This window comes from Mercenaria mercenaria, chromosome 2, assembly GCF_021730395.1.
Source record: "Mercenaria mercenaria strain notata chromosome 2, MADL_Memer_1, whole genome shotgun sequence".
Lineage (NCBI taxonomy): Eukaryota > Metazoa > Mollusca > Bivalvia > Venerida > Veneridae > Mercenaria > Mercenaria mercenaria.
In genome coordinates, this window is record NC_069362.1 from 97,575,677 (window position 1) to 97,603,035 (window position 27,359).

At 34.8% G+C, this 27,359-nt stretch overlaps 1 protein-coding gene across 8 annotated transcripts in view; it reads right to left on the bottom strand.

Moving 5' to 3' along the window:
• Positions 1-27,359, bottom strand: part of LOC123564663 (zinc finger protein OZF-like) — a 229,379-nt gene that overhangs the window by 13,465 nt on the left and 188,555 nt on the right. For 3 of the 8 annotated variants that reach the window (XM_053537336.1, XM_045358398.2, XM_053537330.1), the window contains exon 1: positions 2,102-2,492. The exons of 1 other annotated variant lie outside the window; for it this stretch is intronic. The gene's annotated coding sequence lies outside the window, so the exon portion shown is untranslated. 4 more of the 8 variants (XM_053537335.1, XM_053537331.1, XM_053537332.1 and 1 more) reach the window with 4 other exon arrangements.

The window sequence follows — 27,359 nt, forward strand, 5'->3', positions numbered from 1 at the left end:
GCTTTTGGCAGAGGCTAGAGAACCGGAATCGGTTCCCTAGACAGCGGACTTATTTGTCCGGAACCGGTTCTCTAGCCAAAGTACCGTGCATAGGCTCGAGAACCGGAATTTCATTTTTATGCATAACTTAGCTGCCGAAATTCACTTTGTTTCTTTTGGTAAGTATCATGCATTTATTATCTTAATTATTTTTACCATTTCAGCAAGCCAAGCCCTTGCATTTACCTGCGCGTTTACTGTGTCTATTCGTCGCATACTATCCGCCATATTGGAATGATATAAAATGCGAAAATCTTTCGGCATGGAGCAAGCCGAACTAAACTTGAAATTTAAACTCAAAGGTACAACAGAGTAAAAGAAACAATCTAAACAAATTAAGTCATTACTGTTAATAAGTATTGATTACATGTTTTTGTTTTTTTCCAATTTGCTAATCACTTGCAAACTTTAATCCAACAAAGACTGATGCATGTGAAATACCGAGGTGTTATAAACCAGTATTTAAAGTGAGCAAAGAATCCGCTGGAATCTATCACGGCAATTTAATTATTTTGTACATCCGTTAGTTTTACTTCTAATGACACATATACAAAACAATACAATTTTACATTTAAATAATTTAAATATAATACATGTTTAAAGCAAATAACAATTTAAAAATGGCAAAGTAGTTTTCATGCATTCATTTGTTTTAGTTATATATCATTCCAATATGGTGGACACTGTATGCTGCGAGAAACTTCTGAAGACACAGTAAATGCAGATAAATACAAGGGTATGGTAAAATTAACATATATGGCCCAAAAACACAACACTTTCCACACCCTTCGTTTTTTGTATCCTGGTTACATAGGGATACACTGTATGTGCAGATTTTTTGTTGTTACCATTATAACATTATATTATTATTCTATCAGTTTATTATTTTTATTATGTTTTATTTCATTCAAACATTATATTATTATTTTATTATCATTTTATTATTATGTTTTATTTCATTCAAACATTATATTATTATTTTAAGCCATACATTTCTAGTTCTTACTTTATTCTTCATTCATTTAAATACTTTATTTTACATTTGGCATATTATTGTCTTTCTGACTTTAATCTTCATTTACTTTACACTTGCCACTAATGGTAAAAGGTGTCAACATTCTGTAACTTCTGTCTGATGTTGCACTAATTAGTTGTAGAACAGTCATAAATCACAAGTGGGGGTTTGGCCATAAATCACCAGGTGGGGTCAGCCAATCAGAACATTAGTTGATATCTCAGCTGATAAGGATTTTTAAGAATAATTACTGAGTTCAAAGAGCTATAAATTTATAGTTCTTTGCTGAGTTTAATTAGCAGAGTGTGTGTTGTCAGCAGGTAAAAATTAATTAAGATTATAATATGCATGATACGTACCAAAAGAAACGAAGTGAATTTCAGCAGCTTTATGCATAAAAATAAAATTCCGGTTCTCTAGCCTATGCACGGTACTTTGGCTAGAGAACCGGTTCCGGACCAATAAGTCTGCTGTCTAGGGAACCGATTCCGGTTCTCTAGCCACTGCCTTTGCTTTTTTGAGAAAAATTATTCTTTTCTCATACTAAGCAAAATTATAACTTCAAATACCTCAATTTCGTCGTTTTTTACGCGCAACACCAGCACCGGACGTCGCGCAACCCATTTTAAGCTTATTCCCAGCGGGAACTGGATTGCGCGTTTACCACCCTGATAAATCAATCCATCTAGATGTGATTTGAAGCCAACTGATATTTTCAGCAGTTTTTGTTCACCCTGTCTGTAAATTCCTTAATTGAAAAATATAAAGATATTCTGCAATTATCCGACTTTCATATACCTAATAATACAGTTATAATTAAAGTTGATTGTTGGAAGAAACGCTGTTAAAGACTGTTGACATTTTTGTCCGAATAAATTGTTTAGACGAACTTCGAGCCAGAGTAATTGACCGATCATTTCCGTTTTGCTGTAGCTATAATGCAATTCATTATTAGATAAATATTATTTAAAAAAACATATTTCTACGGCTTTTAGCGGCCTTTTACTGTGCAAATTTCCTCGAACTTAGGCTTCTGTTTGTGTTTACTTGTCTTGATCTTGATTTCGAAGCCTTCCGGCCGCAATAACTCATCATTGTCGTCCCGATCTCCGGTAAATATTTCTTACAATGTAAATGTCTCTCAGGTAGTGTTTTGAAATTAAACTTTTACATTTAAGCATTTATATGGAGTCCGCTTGTGTTATCAGTCGGCCAGAACTGTGTGAGCATAGGCACCCGCTTTTTTTTTTTTGGGAGTTGCAGTTTGTAGCCGTAATGTTCATTGCGGGAGATTGCACGCGCGATGTTATTTTTAGCGTGACGTCATTACAGTTTTATGTTACGAAGCTAAATATCGTTGTCATCTAGACGTTATATATTCGTCGTTGTGCGGCCTAAATACATAAGCGTACCTTGTGGGGGCGGGGGGGGGGGGGGGGGGGGGGGGGGCGGAGGGGTATATGAACTCGTCTGTGTATGGCCTAAATACAGGGGCGGTGCAGTGAACTGTCATTCTGCGGCCTGAATACACAGCTTTAGCAAAAAGACATGTTGGGAGAGTGGGTCTGGGAAAATACATAAGCGTACCTAGGCCGGCTGGGGTGTACCTCAGGGGAGGAGGTTTATGTGAACTCGTCTGTTTTTGGCCTAAGTACAGGGGCGGAGCAGTGAACAGGTCATTGTGCTTCTTGAATACACAACTTGAGCAGAAAGGTGGGAGAGGGGCTGGGAGAGTACATAAGCGTACCGGGGGGTGGGGGGGGGGGGGGGGTATGTGAACTCGTCTGGTTATGGCCTAAATACAGGGGCGGAGCAGTGAAGACAGGGGGAGGGGGTAGGGGTCTGGGAGATTAAATACAGTGTGTAGCTTAAATACAGGAGGGGTATGAGAACTCTTTACGGCCCAAATGTTATCTGCACATTATATACTTGTCGTTGTGTGGCCTAAATACATAAGTGTATACATGGGGTATGTGAATTTGTCTGTTTATGGCTTAAATACAGGGGCGGAGCAGTGAGCAGCCTTAATACACAGCTTGAGCAGAAAGACAGGGTGGGGTACGGGTCTGGGATACTAAATAGAGTGTGGAACTTAAATACATTAATGGAGCTGGGGGGAGTGAACTAGTGTGGCCTGAATACACTGCTTGAGCTTCCAGAGATGTGGGGGTGGGGGTGGGGTAAAGTAAATTTGTCTGTGTGCAGCATAAATACATTGATGAAGCAGGTTGCGGGAGGATGGGCAGCCTAAATACACACATGGAGCAGGTTGGGGAAGGTGTCTGGATCATCTCTCCCCACCCACCCCAAATTTGCAAGGGGGCTGGATATGCTCCCACCACCCCTATATTTCAACCAAAAAACTGATTTGTCTCTGAACGACAGTATATAACTGATCAGAAATTAACGTGATGTCTCGCCTCCTCAAACGCCCAACGATGAGATATCTGTTACAATAATGAAATGTGATTATGCAATTCCTGTAACTGTTTAAGGAGCTCAACACCATCTTCTTTCTAAGGATGTCATAAAATAGACATATTTAGTATTAATATACTTCCATTATATTATATTATATAAGTAATTTTTACTACCCCAAGACCAATTTTCTCATTAAATACTTTTTAAGAAATCATAAAAAGATTGATATGAAAAAGGAAATACAGATGTCACAGCATGAGAAAATGACCCCTCTGATACATTGAAAGTACTCTTATCAACTGCATGAGTAGAGAAAGTTGGACACTGGACACGTATACTTTCCACTAATGTGACCAATAGCATACAAAATACATTTGTTTATATTTTTAAAAAACTGATATAAAACCAAAAAATTGTAGATATCACAGCGTGAGAAAATGTGTCCAACACAGGACCCCTTGCCTACAAGGAAAGTACTCTACGGACTGTGCAAAGTGGTTACTGGACACATACTTTCTCCTAATGTGACCAATAGCATAGCATGACTTCATATAATAAAATATAACAAATATTTCAACTACCGCCCTTAGAGAACTGTAATAACAAAACTGAGCATGAAATCTTTAAATATCAGCTACATGCTGCACCACAATTTATGAAATATCTATCAAGTATGTGTACAACAGATTATTCTAAAAGCAGCATGAAAGCTCATTGTATTTTTTCTATCTCCTTTCCTGAAAATTAAAACTTGGGAAACACCTTATGACATTTTTCAGATTTTACATATTATGTTAGAGAATTATTATTATAAGGACTATTGGGAATGTATATTTTACTACTTTTTATAAAATTACGTAATTACCTCCATTAAATATTAAAAAAAACTTCAAAAGTGGACTAGTTCTTTTGATTTTTTTACAATTTCTAGTTTTAAATTTGCATTTGTAACATATAGGGATTTTTCAACAACCAGAAACAAAAGACAAGTTTAAAAACAGTTTTTAGCTTCAGTAATGTGCGGGAATTAATCTATTCCCAAGCACCCAAGAATAACAATGGGACTTAATAATAATTTAAAAGACTTGCATTTCTTATTTATTCTGTCCAAATATGTATTTGCCAATGCAATATTTTACAACTTTAATACAATAGTGCTTAGATTCATAGAACCTCTTGCAAAATATGTTAAATTAATTTATACTCATGCTAGACAAACGCTTTCTTAGTCTGGCAAACAGGAAAGGGAAATAAAATACTGAAAATACTTTCAGTAAAATCTGATTTGTATCAAGGAATAGGTGCCACAATAAAATGTAAATGACCAGTTATTTAAGTTTGAAATAAATGTATTGCCTGAGCAAAATCAGATTTGTACTTCTCCTCTTCGTAGACCTATCTGTATGTTTTCATAGCATACCCTGGCTTGCTCTGATGTACGATTCTGTAGCATCATACAGTTATGGTTATATTCATATTCATGTAAAAGAAAACATGAATAATGTACATATATTTCATATTTAGTTCATACAACTACCAAAAGTTCATACCATATCCATTTAATTAAGCCCAAATTTACATTTTGTAATTGTTTTTGTATTTGTTAATCTTACAATTGTATCACTTAGTCAGGAAATACAATAATTAAAAGCTCTTCCAGGAACTGAAATGACATCTTCATGAAATATTTCACAACATACACGTAGATCTAGGCCCCCGAACCAACGTCAAGGTGGGAGATTCTTATCGGGGGATTTTAGAACCTTATGCTGCGGATGAGTTTGTAACTGTTTGAATGAATAAATTTGCTTGTTTCAAATTTGTTCATTTTGAAAGAAGGATATATATTATAAATTCATGATAACTATACTTCATAAATGTTCTAAGTGTGAGCATACCAAATTTCAAAATACTTCATACAGACAATTCTACAGTGCAATTTTCAAAGTACTGGTATAATAGTATGAAAGGGAATTACAGGTTGCATTATTTTACAAATTCACTGGTAACATTTCAGCTCCTAAATGAACATACCAATTTCCTACCCTGTAATTAATTTAACAAACAGGATTACAACATTAATGGAGAGTTGTGAATGTGTTGATGCTTTTTTATTGTGGCTACATGTACTAATCGTGGTTATTTGTAATATATTTTCTCTCTTGTAACATACTCAGGATAGCAGAGTTGACGAACTCACAACTGCTACTGATATAATACAGTTGGAACATTCCAAGATACTTGAAAGTGAATGCATGATGAAATACTTTTAACCTATGTAAACGTAACTCAACCACAGCAGAAGGTGAACCCAAAGTGCGTGTTAGAAATTTTAAATCAAAATACTAGTTTGTGGCTCTTTATACAAAAAATTAAGATTTTCCAAGGTAAGATGTGATTTTTTTTTCTTATGGTACAGAGCAAAACCTGACAAACAAAGATAATAAGTGTAAGTCTGATCATTTACATCATTGCAGTAATCCAGCAGTATGATTTATCTTTTTCTTCATATGGATTAAGGAGGTAGGTTACCTTCATATTTGTATGTGCGCATGTCCAACCGGAAGCTAACGTGACGATTTACGACGACGTTTACGACAAACTAAATGTGTTGGTATATTCATTCTTCTGAAAACAAATCATGAACTTGTCTTCGATCTGATGCTTTATGGTTTAATAATGCAGAAATAATGAATAAATTGCCGCAGAAACGCTTCAAAACTATGTTGCCTTAAAATGACGTCATTGACGTCATGACGTTACGTGTCAGTTACCGCGCAAAATTAATAGCTTTTATCTTGAAAGTACGTAATTCTGTACATTTTCTTTATTTTAACTATTTTCAAGTAACCATTATTTGCTGAAATATTTTTTATGAGTCTTTTGCTCTGAATAATAATCAATATTTTGCTTCTTTTATGTGGTTATATTGAAATGTTATGCGGAATGTAAGAAAATGGATGATGGCAACCAATGTTATTTGGAATATAGTTGGGTGAAAGGTTACTTGTTACGGCCATTTTCAAATACAAAGTCTAGCAGTTTGATTTTTAATACCTATTTTTCAGGTTCCATTGATAATTTGTTACTTACATACTAAAACTAAGATCTAAAATTGTTCAAATTTCAGTAGAAAATTGTGGTTTCTTGAATTGAATTGATGTTACCATGGAAACGAAGCCCGTGACCTATGTATCTAAATGTAAAATTCAAAAGCGTTGACACTGGTCTATTTAAGAAACACAGCTTCGGCTTTTTATTTTCATTTCAACAATATCCATGAGAATAATAGCAGCACGCTGAACGATTTTTCCATGAAAAATGGCAGACGAGGGGTACTGCTGTACGTATTCTAAGCTGTGAAATTTGTTTGAATAAATGCAAATAACACGAAAATGTAACCTACGTTAGAAATAATATGTTTTAAAGCTTCATCAACTAGAAAGATAATCTTATTCAATATTTTTTTTAAAGAAATTACGACAAACAGCAAGATATAAGCTATTTTAAACATCTCTGTTGCCATGGTTACTTTAAAATTTAAGAAAAATAGAGTACCATGTAAAGTGCTTGGTATTTTGCTAATAATATTACCCAAATATTTCATGTTGGTCATTAACAGAATGGCACTGAAGCCGTCGAAAACCCCTATTTTTATACATAGTTGTTTAAAAATGAGAGAAAATGCGCTACCATGGAAACACGAGCCCCGCGACATATACATTTTAAGCTTATATTAGAAAGATAACGTGCATACCAGTAAAATTATCAATTATGCAGACTTCTACGGATATCAATGAATCTAAAATACACTGAAAAGTGTTAAATATTCGTATTTTCCTTCTTCTTTCAATATGAAATACTTTTGGAGGGTCATGTTCTTCTAACCTGGATAAAAATTGAACTTGAAGGGACAGAGACAAACGAAATTGAGATTGTAGCAGTTAAAACTTCATATTACACGAAATACAAAAAAATGCTGCAGTTCAACTAATTTGAATTTACCCTTGTACCAAGGTAACCTACCTCCTTAAGTTGTAACACCTTACATCCCTCTTTACAATGACTTATTTGCATTCATATTGTATGCAAATGTATTTCTTAAGTGTTAACTTGTTATTTTTTTTAAACCATTTTGTACACTGTTTCTTTTCTTCTAAATCTTAAATATCATTCTCCACAGTGGACTACTTTTCCAAGGAATATAGCTATTACAAAATGACAGTTAAGTTAAAAGCATTTAAACTGTATTACAATACTTATACCACCGCCCAGTAGTATAAACACACACATGTCTGAATGAAACATGTTTCATGGACTTTTAAGCAGAGCCAAAAAAACAAAAAAACAAACAAAGAAACATGTCTTCCAGCTAGATGTTTGTGAAAAATTGCATTATTTAGAATTTGATACAGTACTAATAATAAAGGTCACATCTTCTATCAATCAAATGAATATGCTACATTACTGTAGAGATTGTCTTGAAAATCAAAGACAATTGCTATGGTTTGGTTGTTTTGCTTTACTTATAAATGTTAATAAACAAAACAATTTGTCAGGTAGAGTTCTATATAATTAAGCCAAAAGTACACGCTTTCGTTAAAAAAAAAAGCCACTTTTTTGCAGACAGAAACAGTCACAATACAACAGAAATGATGAACTACAAAAGCGTCAGTTCGACTTGCAACCTTCTGCAGTCCAACAAAACAGTCAAACCAACAAGACACTTACAAAGTCACAGTATACTAGTAACAGAAACAAGAGCTGTCACAGGAGACAACGTGCTCGACTATTTCGATACTTAATAGTGAAACTGGGCACATATGAGGAAGATGAAGCTGTCACCAGAGTGTTTAATGACTCCAATGTGGATGAAGCTCTTACAAAATAGCTTCATTCTATGTAAAAATATTCAGTGATAAGAGAGATAAAAATTAATTGTATCAAAACACAAATTAAATATAAGTCTAATCAAAAAAGAGGCATAATTCATTAAATATTGTTGCAACAGTTGTGTCATATGATGTGGGTGATAATGTGGAACAACTACTTCTTCAAGTTTGAATCAGAACCATTCAGAAGTATTTGAGATACAGTGAAAATGCATTAAAATTACCCTTAAATTATAAGTGAAAGGTGCCAAAATTCATGAAAAATTGGTGCCAGAGTTATGTACCTTTTGTCATATGATGTAGGTGGTAAGATGGAACAACTATTTTAAGTTTTAAATCAAATCCATTTAGTAATAACTGATATAGAGTGAAAATGCATCTGAAATCTGAAATAGTAAGTGAAAAGGGGAATAATTCATGAAAAATTGGTGTCAGAGTTATGACCCTTGTGCCATATGCTGGAGTGATTATACTGAACAATTTGTTTTATGTTTGAATCAAATCCATTTAGTAATAAGAGTGAAAGCGCACCAAACCTTTAACCTTATGAACCCTGTGTCATATGTGGGTGATGATGTGGAAACAATTATTTTCAGTTTGTACGAAATCCATTTAATGATAACTGAAATAGAATGAAAGTACATAAATACTTTAACCTGAAACTCTAAGTAAAAAGGGGGATAATTCATAAAATATTGGTGTGAGAGTTATGGGACTTATGCCAGATGATATGGGTGATGATGTAGAATAACTATTTAAAGTTTAAAGCAAATCCATCTAGCAATTACAAAGATAAAGAGAAAAAAAAGAAAGTATACAAATACTTGAACCAAGGTGAGGACGCAATAGATGCCGACGCCAGGGTGAGTAGGATAGATCTCCATATACTTCGTAGTCAAGCTAATGATGAACTACAAAAGCAAGTTTTGTAGTATATCATGACAACATGGACAACATGAATCACATTTTTTTTTTTTTTTTTTTTTTTATATACACACAAACATATAGCTTCCTTAAGTAAACTGTCACTCCAGTAAGTGTTATATTAATCTGGTTGAAACTGAAGTATGTAATGAATTTGTGGAACCAGTCAAGCCATTTCATAGGTCCAATGGAACTTAAAGGTCTAACTACGAATCACTAATAAACACAAGGAAACCCATAACATTTGCAGTGATAAAACATTGACTACTATCATTATTTTATTTATTTTTATATTTGGGTTTTACGGCGCACAAACACAGTATAGGTTATATGGTGCCAAACAGGACTACAAATTTTGGTTTCACATTTCATTTACATCGAAATAAAAACATGAGGTATGGAATCAAAATCTGCATACCTGCTGGATTCACAGCGTTACAGCAAAACCAAGTGTTAAGACCCTATTAGTCGCCTCTTACGCTCATGCAAGGGTAAGGCAGTGGTTCCAATTCTTTTCATACACAGATCGTCCCAGAACCACATGGGGCACTATCATTATTTGAAAAGTCTGAAAAGTCTTCAATTCTCTACCATAAAACTACTTTGCAAAAGTTTTCAGAATGAAGAAGGTTCATGCCAAACTAGGAATAAACTGGTTTTAGTATTTTTTTTTTCTAGTAAGTTGAACAATTTTTTTTTATACTATTGCCTTATCATAAACAAGAGGACCATGATGGTCCTGAATCGCTCACCTATCTCCACATGACCCAGTGTTCAACTGAGTATGACATCGTTATTTCTATTATTTGACATAGTGACCTAGTTTTTGAGCACATGTGACCTAGATATCATCAAGATAAAAAATTCTGACCAATTTTCATGAAGATCCATTGAAAAATATGGCCTCTAGAGAGGTCACAAGGTTTTTCTATTATTTGACCTAATGACCTAGTTTTTGAAGGCACGTGACCCACTTTTAAACTTGACCTAGATATCATCAAGGTGAACATTCTCACCAATTTTCATGAAGATCTCGTGAAAAATATGGCCTCTAGAGAGGTCACAAGGTTTTTCTATTTTTCGACCTACTGACCTAGTTTTTGACTGCACATGACCCAGTTAGGAACCTGACCTAGATATCATCAAGCTGAACATTCTCACCAATTTTCATGAAGATCCATTGAGAAATATGCCTCTAGAGAGGTCACAAGGTTTTTTTCTATTTTTAGACCTCCTGACCTAGTTTTTGACCCCACGTGACCCATTTCGAATCTGACTTAGATATCATCAAGATGAACATTCTGACCAATATTCATGAAGATCTCATGAAAAATATGGCCTCTAGAGAGGTCACAAGGTTTTTCTATTTTTAGATCTACTGACCTAGTTTTTAACCCCACGTGACCCAGTTTCGAAGTTGTCCTAGATATCATCAAGATGAACATTCTGACCAATTTTCATGAAGATCCATTGAGAAATATGGCCACTAGAGAGGTCACAAGGTTTTTCTATTTTTAGATCTACTGACCTAGTTTTTGACCCCACATGACCCAGTTTCGAACTTGACCTAGATATCATCAAGATGAACATTCTGACCAATATTCATGAAGATCTCATGAAAAATATGGCCTCTAGAGAGGTCACAAGGTTTTTCTATTTTAGATCTACTGACCTAGTTTTTAACCCCACGTGACCCAGTTTCGAACCTGACCTAGATATCATCAAGATGAACATTCTGACCAATTTTCATGAAGATGCATTGAGAATATGGCCTCTAGAGAGGTCACAAGGTTTTTCTATTTTTAGACCTAATGACCTAGTTTTTGACCCTACTGACCCAGTTTCAAACTTGACCTAGATATCATCAAGATAAACATTCTGACCAATATTCATGAAGATCTCATGAAAAATATGGCCTCTAGAGAGGTCACAAGGTTTTTCTATTTTTAGACCTACTGACCTAGTTTTTGACCCCGTGACCCAGTTTCGAATCTGACTTAGATATCATCAAGATGAACATTCTGACCAATATTCATGAAGATCTCATGAAAAATATGGCCTCTAGAGAGGTCACAAGTTTTTTCTATTTTTAGATCTACTGACCTATTTTTAACCCAAAGTGACCCATTTCGAACTTTACCTAGATATCATCAAGTGAACATTGACCAATTTTCATGAAGATCCATTGAGAATTTGCCCCTAAAAGGTCACAAGGGTTTTTTCTATTTTCTTCAAACTTCAGTCTATATCTCGTGAACGAGAAACAGCTCGGTTTGTATGGTTGCAATTTAAACTGTTTAGATTTCCCATTTCTTTCTGTAAATACAATAAGACAATATACACATAAAAGAGATAAAAGCGGTTGTTAACACAATGTTTATTTTGCAATTTAAAGTTGTAGACGTAAAACACATATTAACTATCCGTTTTACAAGGATTATCAACAATATAAAATAGAGACCAATCAAATCTCAGTAGAGGAGCGGGGCAATACGCCCGTCTAAGACCTGCTTAAGAAGATCACTTTAGTTATAACATTTATTCAAGAAAAATAAAGAACAATTAACAGCTATCCCCTTCTTGTCCTACCCAGATCCAAACAAGCCGTATACATTGTACACAGATGCCAGCGATAGTCATGTGGCAGTGTGCTTAACCCAAGGATGTAATTCACCAGAATAAGATGAAAATAAAGAAAGACCTATATATATATTTTCTGTCTCATAAACTAAGTGAAACACAAAAGAAATACACCACTTTTGAGGAAGAGGCATATGCCATCTTTTATTCTTTGCAACGTCTAGATTTTTTTACACAATGCTGAATTTACAATCAAATGAGACCATTCTCCGCTCCAGTATTTATTAAAAAGTCCAATGCAAAACAAGAAAATTCAGTTATGGGCATTGTCTATTAGTGGTTACAACTGTAAGATTAAGTATCTTCCAGGAAAAGCAAATGTTATTGCTGATTTCTTTTCACGACCACCAGAATCTGAAAATAAACAAACAGAAAGTGAGCAAGAAATTGAACCAGATATTAATGACAATACCTACAAAGTAACTGACAAATATGCAGTTAAAAGTATAAATGTTATAGATTCTAACAATTTAAACCCGAAAGAAGTAGCTAATAAAGTGTATCAAAAACGAGATTCTTTAGTAGAAACTGTCACAGAATTTGCTGATTTAGATATGAGACCAGAACAAGATAAAGATCCTGCAATTGTTCAGATGAAAATGCAACTTAAGCATGGTGACCCAAATAAGGCTGAATTGAAGAAGTATTTAGAAGAAGACAATGTTCTATACTATACTTCAAACCAAAATGAAGAACCAGTTATGTGTCTGTATGTTCCTAGCTATTTGAAATCATTAGTTATAACAGAATATCACAACAATGGTCACCCTGGCACACAACGTATGTTTGCAACTATAAAAACAAAGTACTACTGGCCAAATATGTTTAAAGAACTTCACAGGTTTGTAACAACTTGTGTTGTTTGCCAAGCTAGACATTTGACAAAGGTTAAAGCGCCCTTAAGAGAAACAAATATTGCACCATTTCCATTTGCTATTGTTTCAATAGACATATGTGGTCTTTATGAGAAAACACTTAGTGGCAATCGTTACATCATTTGCTTTGTTGACACGTTCAGTGGTTTTCCAGAAGCTTTCGCAGCTCCTGATAAAAGTACAAATACAGTAATAGACTTACTTTTGAATGAGATATATTCTAGATATGGATGTCCTCTCCTTATAATTCATGACCGAGGGTCAGAATTTACAAGTTCTGCCTTCAGGGAGGTCCTGAAAGAGTTAAATATTGACAATGTATCATGTACAGCGTACCACCCTGAAAGTAATGCAAAACAAGAACGAATGCACAGAGTTCTGCATGATATTTTAGCAAAAAGAGTTCAAGGTAATACACGAGAATGGGATCTCCATCTTAATATGTCTTTAACAGGCATACGTCACAATGTTTCTTCAAGTTCAAAGTTTACACCTTTCTATTTAGTTTATAACAGAGACCCGATTTTACCTATAGATAATTTGCTAAAGCCTAGAGCTAAATACCATGGCAAAGAGTTTCACGAGATAGTTGTTCAAGAACAACATTCAAGTTTCCTTACAGCTTATAGACATTTAAAACGCTCAAAACAAAAACATAAGGCACACTAGACAAAAAAGCAAAAGACATTAAGTTCGAAATAAATGATCCTGTCTATTATAAGAACTATCAAAGAAAAAACAAGCTTGAAGATCGTTGGAAATCACATTACAGAATCCTTGAACAAAAATGTCCAGTAACATACCTTATTAAGAACCAGCTTGACAACTCTGTTGTTCAAGTACATGCAGATCAGATAAGGCTTGCTGACATTGCTGAATGGCCCGAACGCAAAGCTGTTAAAGGTTATCCAAGACGAAGGGTTAATTATGTAATACCTCCAGATGATTCTAGCTCAAGCAGTAATGATGAATCTGTTGTTTCTGATACTGAAATATCAAACAAAATCAGAAAAGCTAAAATGTCTAAAAGCACAAATAGGGTCCGTCAAGAACGTGGAAATTCTTCTTCAGAAGATTACATTCCTTTAGCTCAGTTAAGAAAACATTTATGAGAACAGAGTAGGGAACAAAATGACTCAGAAACTGAACAAAAAGCAAGCAATACTGGCGAAAATTCAGCTGGTATAGGTAACAATACAGAAGAAAACAACTACCTTGATAATGAATCCCGTATGGAATCAGATGCTTCGCATTCTGATCAGTACATAGAGACGGATGACATGGCTACACAGGCTTTGTCAAACGAATCTGAAAATAATCAAAGTAACATGGTTATTGAAAATGTTACAAGACACACAAAGATACCTAGTCCTGTAAACAAACATGAAGATGATGACAAACAAAAATATCTGCAAATGATATTAAGTCACATGGCTGAGAGTGAAAAAAGCAAAAATGACATGATGCAATGTCTGATAAGAAATTGTTTTAGGCCTAACGGCTAGACAATTATTTAAGGACTTACGCGGAGGTCCTATCTTAGAGAATATTTTGCTCTTTTATAGCATAAAAAGATTTAACAAGAGATTGGTACGAAAAGTAGCGCTATATGATAATGCTGATAAATCAAAATGACTTCACCAAGGTTTATTTACATATACCCTGCATTGTTTTTGTAAATATCTTCGATTAACGTTATTGTTCATACATTTATTATAATTGTTTGATGTTGGTTACATTCCTCATGCAAAGGTTATATATTCTGCATAGTAAAAGGCCTTCCTCTTGTCCATTGTTATATCCTTTTAATATTATATCTGAGTGCTGGTATTACGGTGGAATTTTAATTAAATTTCAAACAAAATTTCTAAAACACGTCTGCACACAATACAAGCAAAAGTACAATGGCCAGTTAGTAACAGTTTCTGCCACGAATGCAAAAAGGGACTGACAAATTCACGGTTGAACGCACGATATTGACCAATCAGAGACAGCGTAACAATAACAGCCCTTAAGGACTTATTATCAGTCAACTATATCAGCAACTTCCTGGTGGAAAGATAAAATCATGAACAATCAACAAAACATGACCTCGAGCAATAATGATATATCAATCTTTCTCTCCATCTATAGTTAAAGAAACTAAGACAGAATTTATGAACAATGTTAAAATGAAAAAAAATCTGAAATTCTGTGTAGAAAACAACAAAGAAACAAGACAAACAAGAAACATTTTAGCAACAGATATATTTACACGATGCCAGATTCTCGTCAGTGTATTATACCTTTAATTACCCATGCTAATTCTTATTGAAAATACCCGACACAGTTTGCAAATAAATTAATTATGAAGACTATATTACCCAGCTGATATAAAGACTTTATTTTGCCCTAGCTGAAAATTGCAAAGATTCAACATATTTAAACTAACTGGTATTTTAGACAATTCTAATGATTAGCAAATTCAGGATGTCACAGACTGCTCTACTACGCCGCAACGAGATGTATGCATATAGAATTCAACAACAACAGAGAATTATTACGGAACTATGGGTCGCCGATGTGAACAACGCGAAACAGCAGACTTGGTACCACTTGCGGACAATTGATGTTTGTACAGTGCAGAGAATTGGCTGATGTTGGAGGCAGATTTGTTTAAAACTTGTATCATTTATTGTTTATTTCATTTGAATATTTAAAAGAAAGAAAGGAAATTTATTAAAAAAATGTTTTCGATGCATACAAATGTATTTATAAAATGTATACTCTAGATACAAGTCTTTCAGAATTTATACTTTTGAAAGTGTGTTTTAAATGTGTGCTTTAGATATCCGACTTTTGGCGTATACACTTGTAGCATGAGCGCAATTAAAAACAAATACATGTTCAAGGCATATAAATACCTTGATCTATTAGCATGTTTCAAAAGATATATCGTATCTATAGAAGGTGTGATTTTACGGCTGTTGATATCTATAAACATGTACATGTAAAAGTTAAAACGAGATATGTAATTTTGCTTTCTAATTTCAGAACCACTTATGTTATATGTGTATGGCAAGCTCTGACAGATGCATCAGAAAGACAGAATTTCCACAAAATGAATGAAAAACGAAACAAACAGACGCTTAGCTGACAAACGTGATACTGTACACTTATATATATTATATTTATATTCTGTTATATACATGTAATTGTGAAAATATAGACAGATGTGACTTTCGCAAATGAAATACTATTTAATTTCAATGTGTAATGTTGTACTATTGTAAAATACAGACGAATGTTTTAAAAGATATATAATGCACTTTATTTATATGAAAGAAATCATCATGATTAAGGAAATTCCACGTTTATATTTGTATTATACTTGCACTAACTATTCTGATGCCTATATACTGAGAAAATTGTAACTATCTGTAATATTATGTACTTTAAATTGTCTTTTAATATGTATGTGTAAAACTACCCACTGTTTAAGTCGTGCATTCAAAAATCTAATTCTGTTTACTAAATAATACCTGGAGAACCCTCGGCGACATTTCTAAACAATCAGTATAAAGGAATTGTTATAGCTAAGATTTACTATTAATCTTTTTTTATTATTTTTTTTGTGGAAGAAATGAAGGGATTTGTAATGTAACAGGTCTGAAAGGTTCGAAATATTGTATATTCTATAAATCATTGTTTAATATGTTACGGAGAAAGATGATAAGCCGTAATGCTTGAATCTAAATAAATATTCTATTCTTTTCTGATCAATAAATTGAAAATATTGAAAGCTTGCTGAATTATCACACCTGGCACAAAATATGTAGCCCAAGGGTTAAACAGGTATACTTAGTTGTTTATATCATATACTTCCGGGATCAAAGTAAATATGTTTAAGGAAAAAGGCACGATGAATTGCGTAATTTTACATAGCGGCTAGACTGCTTGTTTGATATATATGATGAAACATAATTATCTAGAGTTAGAGTTGGAGAGAGAGAGAGAGAGAGCGAGAGAGAGAGAGAGAGATGGGGTAGAAATGCTAGATTGATAAGGTCACATTCACTTGATAATATCTACGTAAAAATGTTATGTTTAAAATAATAAAGACTATTGCTTTGCTTTGTTGTATTTGTTGTATTAAATGGCCACGCTACGTTACATTCTTGACCGGTCAGGCTGTTTTTACAAAACACTTATATCAAATTTCGAATACCTACTATAATTATTTTTGACAATAGAAATGATATTCGACTTCAAGTAACTGACTTAAGCATACTTTACAGACAAGATGTCTATCAATTCCAGTGCAACAACCAGCTTTGCCCTCCAGGCTATGTGATGTAGTTATAAAACTCGTGTATTGTTGTTTTCTCTTTAAATATTTTCTAAATTATTTAAATGAATTCAAAATTGAATCGACGCTTTACTGATTAGTAAGACACCTGATCGCTATCCAAACATACCATAATGATAATAGTTTCAGTTTGAATCGGTATTCAACAAGACATCACAAACCTAAACTGTTTAACATGCATATCATTTTATGAGTCCGTGATTAAACATTTTGGCCATTGCATTGCTCAGTAAAATTCTATGCATGGGTTTGATTCATACTGTTTAGTTTACATTTTAGCTTCTCCCCGAGTCAAAAAGCAACATTGTTATCATAGTCACGTATGCCCTTTTAAAAATACGGACTACTTTGAATATTTCAATAACTGTATATTGATAGCTCATGTGTGTGTGTAAGCTATCCATAGGACCAATATCATCTTAAACAGTCGTACTTATTAGCGTTCGAAAACGTTTGAAATATTCACTTAATATTAGCAGAACCTTGAATGGTTTTATTTTTGAACGTTTTAATATTTGCACAGCTTATGTATTTAAGTGTCTTTGTCTGATTCCTTAGATGCCAGTTTGTTTAAAATTTCATCAAAACATTATTTTCATTAAGAACATCATTCAATACAAAAGTGTTCATTTTGTTTCCAGATAATTCATATTAAATTTTGAAATACCAATAAAATTTATATAACTTGTATTCAAATTATTAAACAACACTTGCGGACTTCAAGCTACGAGATGTATTGTAATATATAAATCTATATATAAAGACATCAATCTCGATCCGAATTAGTTAACATAAATGTCTTGCAAAACTCATGATGGTATCTAATATGATCATATTAGATATCGAAAAGGAAAAAGAACAATAGACATCAATATCAATATTGCTTGATTTGAAGTTCCGTGTCTGACTGAACAGTAAAATGTCACAATTGTTTGTACAAGTCAAGCAGTTAAATTATTAAATTATTTATTTACAAACTCTTTCATGTTCCAAATAAGGAAATCAAACCGTCCCTGACCTTTTTATTTGCCCCCAGTGCTTTTCGCGGAACAAACTATCAACAATATTGTTCCGCCGGCACTCCTGCCTAGGACCGGGAACAGTTGTTGAGTTGGGTTCGGACAAAGAGTGATGACATTGTACCTAAATCTCTAGCAAAGAGGCAAAATCAGTGTTCAGTCACACATCTTTTATTCAGATATAAAGTTCTAGCAGTTCCAGTATAATTTATTCAGTAGTTTTCAGAGTATTCATAAATTCCACATATCTCCAGAAGTTACTGTTCTATGACTATTATACAGTATGCTTATGTCAGGATAAATTGATATTTGTGGAGCCGATTTTTATGCATTTAACATATGGGTTACTGTCTTCAGGGTGGAGGAAAGATTGACAAATGAGGAGCCGAAAAACGGGCCTTTTATAGTTTTAGCACAGCCCCGCATACGACAACGGTACGTGAACGGTACGTGACGTACGTGGAGATAGCTACTATCCAATCGAAAATGACGTTACATAAAACGTACAGTGACACCGGATCAACCGGAAGTAAACAAATGTCGCGGAGCAAAAGACCGATATAAGCGATGTATTTCTCGCATATCTTTCTAAATAACAATATTCAAAGCGAATCACCGATATAGATTGATCAAGAACAGGTAGGGCTACCGATTAATACCGTGTTTTAGGTCTGACATAAAATACGTGCGTCGAAATTGTTGATGTAACTTCTGGTTCTATGCGATCAAAAATATACATGTACAAGTCTAATGTTACTAATCGTGTTTAGATCAGTTGGACGGCCTAACATTGCACCCTCCCCTAAAAGAAATTCAGTCCCTGAATCGGAGTGAAAATGATAGAACTCAGTAAGGAAATCTTATCTAATAGATAAAAGATGATGGGGGAGTCTAACTGATCAAAACTAGATTGACTATAACATTCATGTTATCATGAAATTAAGAATGGCATGCATGTTAAATCACACAAATATACAATATTGTAATAATGGTAAAAGATAGCGACTGTTTTTCAAATATTTTATACAAAATCCGCGGCTAAACATTTTACTGAACTACCTAAACTTGCCCAACTATGACAACAAACAAGTAATAATACAACTAGCAAATTCAGCAACGTATAAGTCTGTAATTTCTTACTATTCTTAGAACTATGTTTATCAAAAGTAATAAGTAAGTATCCTATCCTCGGCCGAAAGAATAGTTTTCTTTAAAACAAGGCATAAGGTTAATATTAAATTTATGGTTACAATTTGACGAGATACTTTTACAACTTAAATATGTCTTGCTCACTAAAACTATCACACTAAAGGTATTCTGCTTTAAAATAATCACATAAACAGATTAACAAAACTACACCGTATAACCAAATTACACTGTATAACAAAATTACACCGTATAACAAAATTACACTGTACCCAATGTAAACTTACTCTTATATTCCTCCATATTATTTCTTGGTATTCTCATTTATATTCATACTAAACTCTAAACACGGTATCCTTATCCTAAGTGCCAGGCCTACTATAAACTGATTTGTAAACTAAAAAAGGAATGTTAATGTTCCAAAATAAAAATCTCAATCACAGTGGCACATTAAAAGTACAAAAAGAGTGGGGAGACAAAAGGGCTTGCACGACCCTGGGCGCCAATATAATAATACAGTAATAATACCTGTCGGGATCCCAAAAAGTGACTGCCTATTAAAGGAGGAAACGGAGTTTTAACCCCCGGCCCACCGGCGTATGTCAAACAACACATGTAAAGGTGTGTGAAATGGCACATGTAAAGGTGTGCAAGGTACATGTAAAAGGTGTACCCGCAGGGCCTCCAGTCGGATATTCTTAATCAACTTACATACCGAGAACCCTGCTAAGGCTCAGGAGCAAATAACAACAGGACAGGATTTAAGTCAGCAATAGGTGTAGGCCTAAAAGTAGTAACATCTCCTGGTTACCATAAACAAGTCTCCCATAATATTTAAGTATTCTATTAGTAATAGCAAAAATAACGCATGTGCTGACAATGATTTATATGCATATAAAAATGTGCAATAAACAACTGACCGTACGGAACCTTTACACATTTCATATAAAGTTGACTCATGGATACCTTTAATAATATTCAACATCTATATACTGCAAAATCCCATATACATTTCTAATATAGCTATAGCAATATGATCTTTAAGTAATAGTGCACTATTAACAGAATGAACATTTCAGATGGTAGTTAGGGTACAGTTTCAAAATAAAACAATACAGACTAATGGCTAAAAATTAAAATCAATTAGTGATTAAGAAATAGCATTTAATTAATAGGAAAAGTTATATACTGTAGTTTAGTTTAAATAGACATTTATGTATAAACTAGACTGTATACTGGTAACACTATTTTAGCATAAAACATTAACTATAATTAAACTTCTATTTTCACAAATTTTAAGAACAGTATAACACCAATAGTAATACCAAAAGTTGATTACACTACTTAATTCTATTACATAACAGTTCATCAGACAATCCTCTTCTTCTGTTTCTTAGTCGTAGTACGTCCTCCGTGGTGTGTTTTGTGTGTGGTCGTCATTCTCGACAGTGCACTGGTCAATAAATAAATCCTCGTCTAGGTTAGCCTCTGGATACTGGGCCATAAATGAGTATTCACATGGAAATTGGGAGTTAAGTATCTGTAACTGTTCATGGCATCCAGTAAAGGCACTGTAATTTCCGTGATCATTGCCCTTCAATAAAGGGTCTGGGAGTTCATTCTAGGAACTGTCATTTTCACGTCCATCATACGTATTTGTGGCAGTTATGGGTATCATCCGTTGTCAGAGGGTTTCAGCTATGCGTAAAGCTTCAAACCTGGTTGCGGTTATCTCAGCTTCCTTTAAATTTTTAGGTAGCCGCTCCAGTAAACGTAATCGAATGTCGGAATCACTGATAGCTTCAATGAATTTGTCTATTGCAAAAGTTTCAGTCAAGCCCATGGAAAAATTAGGATGTGCCAGTTTGGTCAATTTCATAATATCTTGAGCTAAGTCTGAGATAGACTCTCCTGGAAATTGTCTTCTGTTTCTCAGTTTGACTTTAAATATCTCTTTCTGGTTAAAGGTTCCGTAGTGTTCATTCATTGTTTTTACTAAGGTGTTATAGTCCGATTTCTCATTCTGGTCTAGTTCTAGAAGAACTGAGCTAGCACTTTTGGTAAGACAACTTGCTAAATAAAGTCCCTTTGTCTTTTGATCCCAGCTGTTTATTTGGCAGATTATGGTAAATGATTCAAGGAATTCTTGTAAATCTTCTTTTCCATCATAAGTAGGTGGTTTAAGAACTACATTACAGTTTGAATTTGTACTGCTATCTTCTTCTTGGTTTACTGATTGGTAGTCATTTTCTGTCTCAGACATCGTGTTATCTATATAGTGCATATGAAGAAGTGAATTTCGATTTGCTTCTGGTACGGCATTCTCACAAGGATATTTCCTCATACTGTTCTGTTGTAACTCTTTAATACTCTGAAGGTCATGTTCTAGGACTCTTAATTGTTCATGGATTTCATAATGGTATTTTCTATGGGCTTCAATACTACTGGAAAGATCTTCCACCAATTTCTCAAGTCTCTGTTCAATCTTAATCATTACAGAAGTTTCTGGGTTTCCACCAAGTTTCCACCAAGGCGCATTCCTCCTTCTCCTACGCTTTCATATGGATTAATATCTTTTTCATGATTTAGGTATGTATTTTCATATTCAAGCTGAAGATCATCATCAACTGCTTTCTCCATTTCAGTTGTGTTACATTTCAATGTATTGGAACAAGCCATCACTTTTGTCTATTTCAAGGTAATTTTCAGGTATTGTGATGTAGAGATTCTCTTATATTTGTTAACAGCGGTCCCCCTAACAAATGGTCCTTGGATCTAATGGAACCAGCCAATAGAATCCGTGGAGCTAAATTCTATCACCCAGGAGTGTCGACTTAAACTAGTAATAGGGTGATAGAATGGTCACTCATTCCTTTAATGTACTGTATTATACTCGAGGTAGATGGTTGCTTATGGTTTCTGCGGAGCTAATGTCTTCATCGGAGTTGATTGTGGAGCTTCATTCCTTGTGGAGCCAAAATACAAATGCTGTGGAGCTATTTCTGTGTGGAGCCACTTTATGGCTATGCAGCAATATTATTGTTACGGAGCTATTTTTTACTGGTCGCTTTGTTTGTTGTGTTGATTCTCTACAGTCAGTCTTGAAATAAATATCCTGCACTTCTGACACCAGTTGTTCCGCCGGTGTAATGAAGTATTTCGACCCCCCATAGAATAATGACCCCCCGGTCATTATTCTATAGAAAAAGTGACCCCCCGGTCATAGTATTATGACCTCCAGATCATAGTACTATGACCCCCCACGTGAAGTAAACTGAACCTCACGAAGAATATTGACTCCCATAAAAAAAACGACCCCCGGTCATTTGGTCAAATTTAGTGATAACTCATGTATCTAAGGCCTAATTGCTGGATTTTATAGGGGGGAGGGGGACATATAGATTTGCCCTTGTCCGTCCGTCCGTCCGTCCTTCCGTTTGACAATTAGCCCCAGATACCCTCACTTGAAACAGAAATCAGAGCATTCCGCAACGGGAAAAGGGATTCTATTCTAGACGCTGTATCTTGGTGTATACATTTTGTTCAGGAAAATAACAATTCACAATACGTTCACAAAACACACCAGTGTCAATAATCCCTGCAAACTTCGGTATGAAGTAATTCTTCAGAAGAAAACTGCACAAGAAACTGCTAGCATAGAACTTAGTATTAATAGAAGTTGCAATACTTAGCAGTGGCAGTAAAGTACGGTAGCGGCAACAATAGAAAGTAGTAGTAGTAGTAGTAGTAGTAGTGGCAGCAGCAGCAGAGGAATAAGTGACAGCAACAACAGCAGCAGGAGAAGAAGAGGTAGATGTACAAGACGTATTAGTGGAAGCAGGTATAGTAGTATCAGTAGTAGCAGTTGTAGTAGTAGTAGTAGAAGTAGTAGTAGTAGTAGTAGTAGTAGAAAAAGAAGAAGTACATGTAGTAATAGCAATAGAAGTAGCGGCACCAGTAGTAGTAGTACAATCAAAATGTTAACTATTGGCAATGGAGGGTATTAGAGTTGTAGATCTAGTAAAATTGTCCGTTAGGTTTGGTGGGGATCACTTTTTAATAGATATTATCGTCTAAGTCATTTTAGGAGCTGGTGTTTTACACGGAAATAGTAACTTTTTTTAAATAAAATAATGTCCGGGAATCGATATTGTATGAGAGTTCAAATGTAGTAATTTCGGCAGTGAGTATTTTACATGGAAGGAGTCACTTTTTCTATAGAATAATAACCGGGGTCGTTATTCTATGAGATTCGAAGGGTGTCATCTTTAGGAAGTCAGTATTTTACTTGGAGGGGTCAGTTTTTCTATAGAATAATGACCGGGGGGTCGTTATTCTATAGAGTTTTCAAAGGGAGTCAGTATTTTATAAGGGGAGTCAATATTTTACAGGAAAGGAGTCACATTTTCTATAAAATAATGACCGGGGGGTCGTTATTCTATGGGGGTCAAAATACTTCATTACACCGGCACTCCTGCCTAGGACCGGGAACAGTTGTTGAGTTGGGTTCGGACAAAGAGTGATGACATTGTACCTAAATCTCTAGCAAAGAGGCAAAATCAGTGTTCAGTCACACATCTTTTATTCAGATATAAAGTTCTAGCAGTTCCAGTATAATTTATTCAGTAGTTTACAGAGTATTCATAAATTCCACATATCTCCAGAAGTTACTGTTCTATGACTCTTATACAGTATGCTTATGTCAGGATAAATTGATATTTGTGGAGCCAATTTTTATGCATTTAACATAGGGGTTACTGTCTTCAGGGTGGAGGAAAGATTGACAAATGAGGAGCCGAAAAACGGGCCTTTTATAGTTTTAGCACAGCTCCGCATACGACAACGGTACGTGAACGGTACGTGACGTACGTGGAGATAGCTACTATCCAATCGAAAATGACGTTACATAAAACGTACAGTGACACCGGATCAACCGGAAGTAAACAAATGTCGCGGAGCGAAAGACCGATATAAGCGATATACGAGTGTAAAATAATCAAGGATTATTTTATTTGTTTTAAATTGTTATATAAGGTTAGACAGTACACCAGCTACACATCTGTCAAGTTGATAAATGATGCATTTATGTAATAGTTTATTATATCAAACCAACACGTTTTATACGTCAAATTGTCAGACAGTGCATATAACTGACGCTACAGAATTGCTATATATTGCTGTTTTAGATATCTCGGATGGTCAGAAAAGGGTCGAAGGGTCGAAGAGAGACCAGGTTTAGGCCGGTTGTCCGGCCTGAGACCTAGGAAATGGGTCTGGTAGATATTAAGATTAAGTTAGGCTTTAGATATGACACTTGTTAAGATCAGACTTAAGAAGTTACAAAATGAATTATGAAAGTTATGTACGAAATATTCTACTGTGTAAATAAACATCAAAAAGGTTCAGACTCGTGTTGTGTTACGTTACAATGGCCAGTCCAACTGGCTTAATTCAAATATCAAATATATTCTTACAGTACTCCAGTTGGGACTACTTTAAATATATTTCCCCTTAGTGTGCCCTAGATACTGTCACTCATTGCGATAATAAATTCAGTAAGAGAAGTTTCGGGTGTACAAATAAAATTCAGATTGAAACCAAGTTTTCCTTAGTTTTTAGCTTCCGCCTCGCTGTGCGCCGTATATGAACAGAAACAAATAGTATTGTAAGGACCTACCCCCTGGGTAGTTGCACATCCTTATTAATCAGGATACCGATCTATTTAGTAATAACTGGTATTTGCACATCAACATCTACCCTTGATAAAGCATGCAAATACAAGTGTATGTTGCGATTAACACCAGATGCGTTGAAATATATACCTGGGACAACCTCTTTGGATGCGTCGATATTGGACAATCTCTGTAGATGCGTCAATATATATATCATATACCTTGGGAATACCTTTTCGGTCCTATCTAGTCAGGATATCGGACCATAATGATAACCAGTATACATACATCACCATCAGTTTAGATGAAGTGCATATATACAGGTACTCCTTTCTGGTTTACATCAATACCTTCCAATTTACCACAGGAACTCGGATGAACGGTTAAAAATAGCTCTTTAATATTGCGACATCATAATAATCGTGTAACGCTTGTAAACATAACACAAAAGTACGTTCCAGAAGTTGACAATAGGGCATCGTAAAAATGTTTTTACACCGGAGAAATAAATACATCGTCATAGATTAACAATGGAGGACCTAGGCCTATGCAATGGGATCTTCTTCAGTCAAAGCAGTTATATATAGAATCTACATCAGTACAAAGCATTATAATATGTGAATATAAGTAGAATTACGGAGACCAATGCATCTCTTTGGTTCTGCCATAACGTGGTAGTTCAGACTAGGCATACTGCAAGGTTCGGTTTTACATGGTTTTGTATTTACTTCATAATATTGTTGTTGTTGTTGTTGTTCTGTAAGGCTAAAAGTGCCTATTCTATGAATTTGACTTTCTGCTCTTTAAAATAAAGTTAAGACTGCCTAATAAGTGTTTCTTTTACCTTGCTAAAGAGCTTTTTATGTATTTCTTAATAGAAAATGTATTTCTGAATAGAAATGTCTCGTCTGTGAGTTTTACTTCTCAAGGTTTTACAGTTGAGAAGAAGATAACCGACTGAACGCAGACACCCGTATTTATAGCCTTTGGAGTGCCAATGGCAACGGCTTTGACCAATGAAAATCCCGGCTTAAGACTAGGTAATGTGATACGCCCAAAGCAACAATTAACAATGAGAGCAATAAAAGTGCATTACATTTCAGGCTCGAGTATTTCAAGCACGGCTTAAAAGAAAAGCCACATAATTATACATGATATACATTATGAAATAACATATCGACAAAAAGCCGGAGCATTATATGCTAAGCGTAGTGATACATGTAGACGAAATTTGTTACGCTAACAATATATAGTACATACATAGTAAAATGTTAGAATTGATGTGAAATATCCGGCTTACATCAGGCTTTAAGTTATTTAAGCATAAATATGAATCCCTAAAAGTTTCATTCATAACAAAGATACATTCACGAAAAGCCGGACCCTAAAAAGGTAGAAGTAGTCCAAAGTTCCGTGTCCGCCATTTTTAAATACCGTAAATGGCACAAGGCAGCATCGTCAGAAATGTTCCAATACGTCTGTAGATAGTCTGATGTGGTAAAAATCTCTTCCTGTACGTGTCGGGAGTAATTAAATTTATTCGTTAGAAGAACCATCTGCCTCCTGTACTAATTATGACAAGAGTTACGTATCCTAATGTAGAGTACTCTCTCACAAGGAGAAATGTCAACAATGATGACATTCTAATTTTTATGAAGAATCTTTGTAGGAAACAGTCCATTTGAAGGAAATTTACTTAGGTATGACGTATATAAACACTTTATATATTGAAAACAGTCCTGTATTAAGTTAGATTACTCTAGTTCAGCAGTTACTTGTATGCTAAATGTTTATTTGTCACATAATTTCATGACGTTCATTTTGTAAGGGAGAATTCCTTACACGCTCCCCACCTTAAAGAATTAGATCTCCTGTATCTGACAAAGTCCCTAATAAACTTGATAATGTAACTACGTAATAAATTACGTCGCCTTTAAAACTTTTATTTCAGGCTGAAATGTTCATATTCGAACTGGAATATGGCTCAAGCTGGCAAGGAAGTCGCGATAAGGTCCTGGCTGTGCACTGAAACTGTTTGGATATCCGGACTCGTAGATAGCGATAAGAGAAATGGATCCAGTGACGGGTTTCTTCTGAGAAATTTTCCTTACAATGGAGAAGTTCGCATGACGAAGACGGGATTCAACTGAAGTAAGATCAGACTCCTTCGTTCCTGGAAGGGCGAGAAACTGGAAGGCATCCATGATGAAGCTTCGGTCTAAAGGCATGTCCCATTGAACAGCTAATGATGTAGAAACTGTCTGCCACATAAGAAGGCGGTTGTCGGGTGAGAGGGTTCTCCAGTCGGCAGGTGGCCAAGTTCTTATTGGTCCTGGTATTGGTAAGTCGATGGATGGTGCAGTGTCCC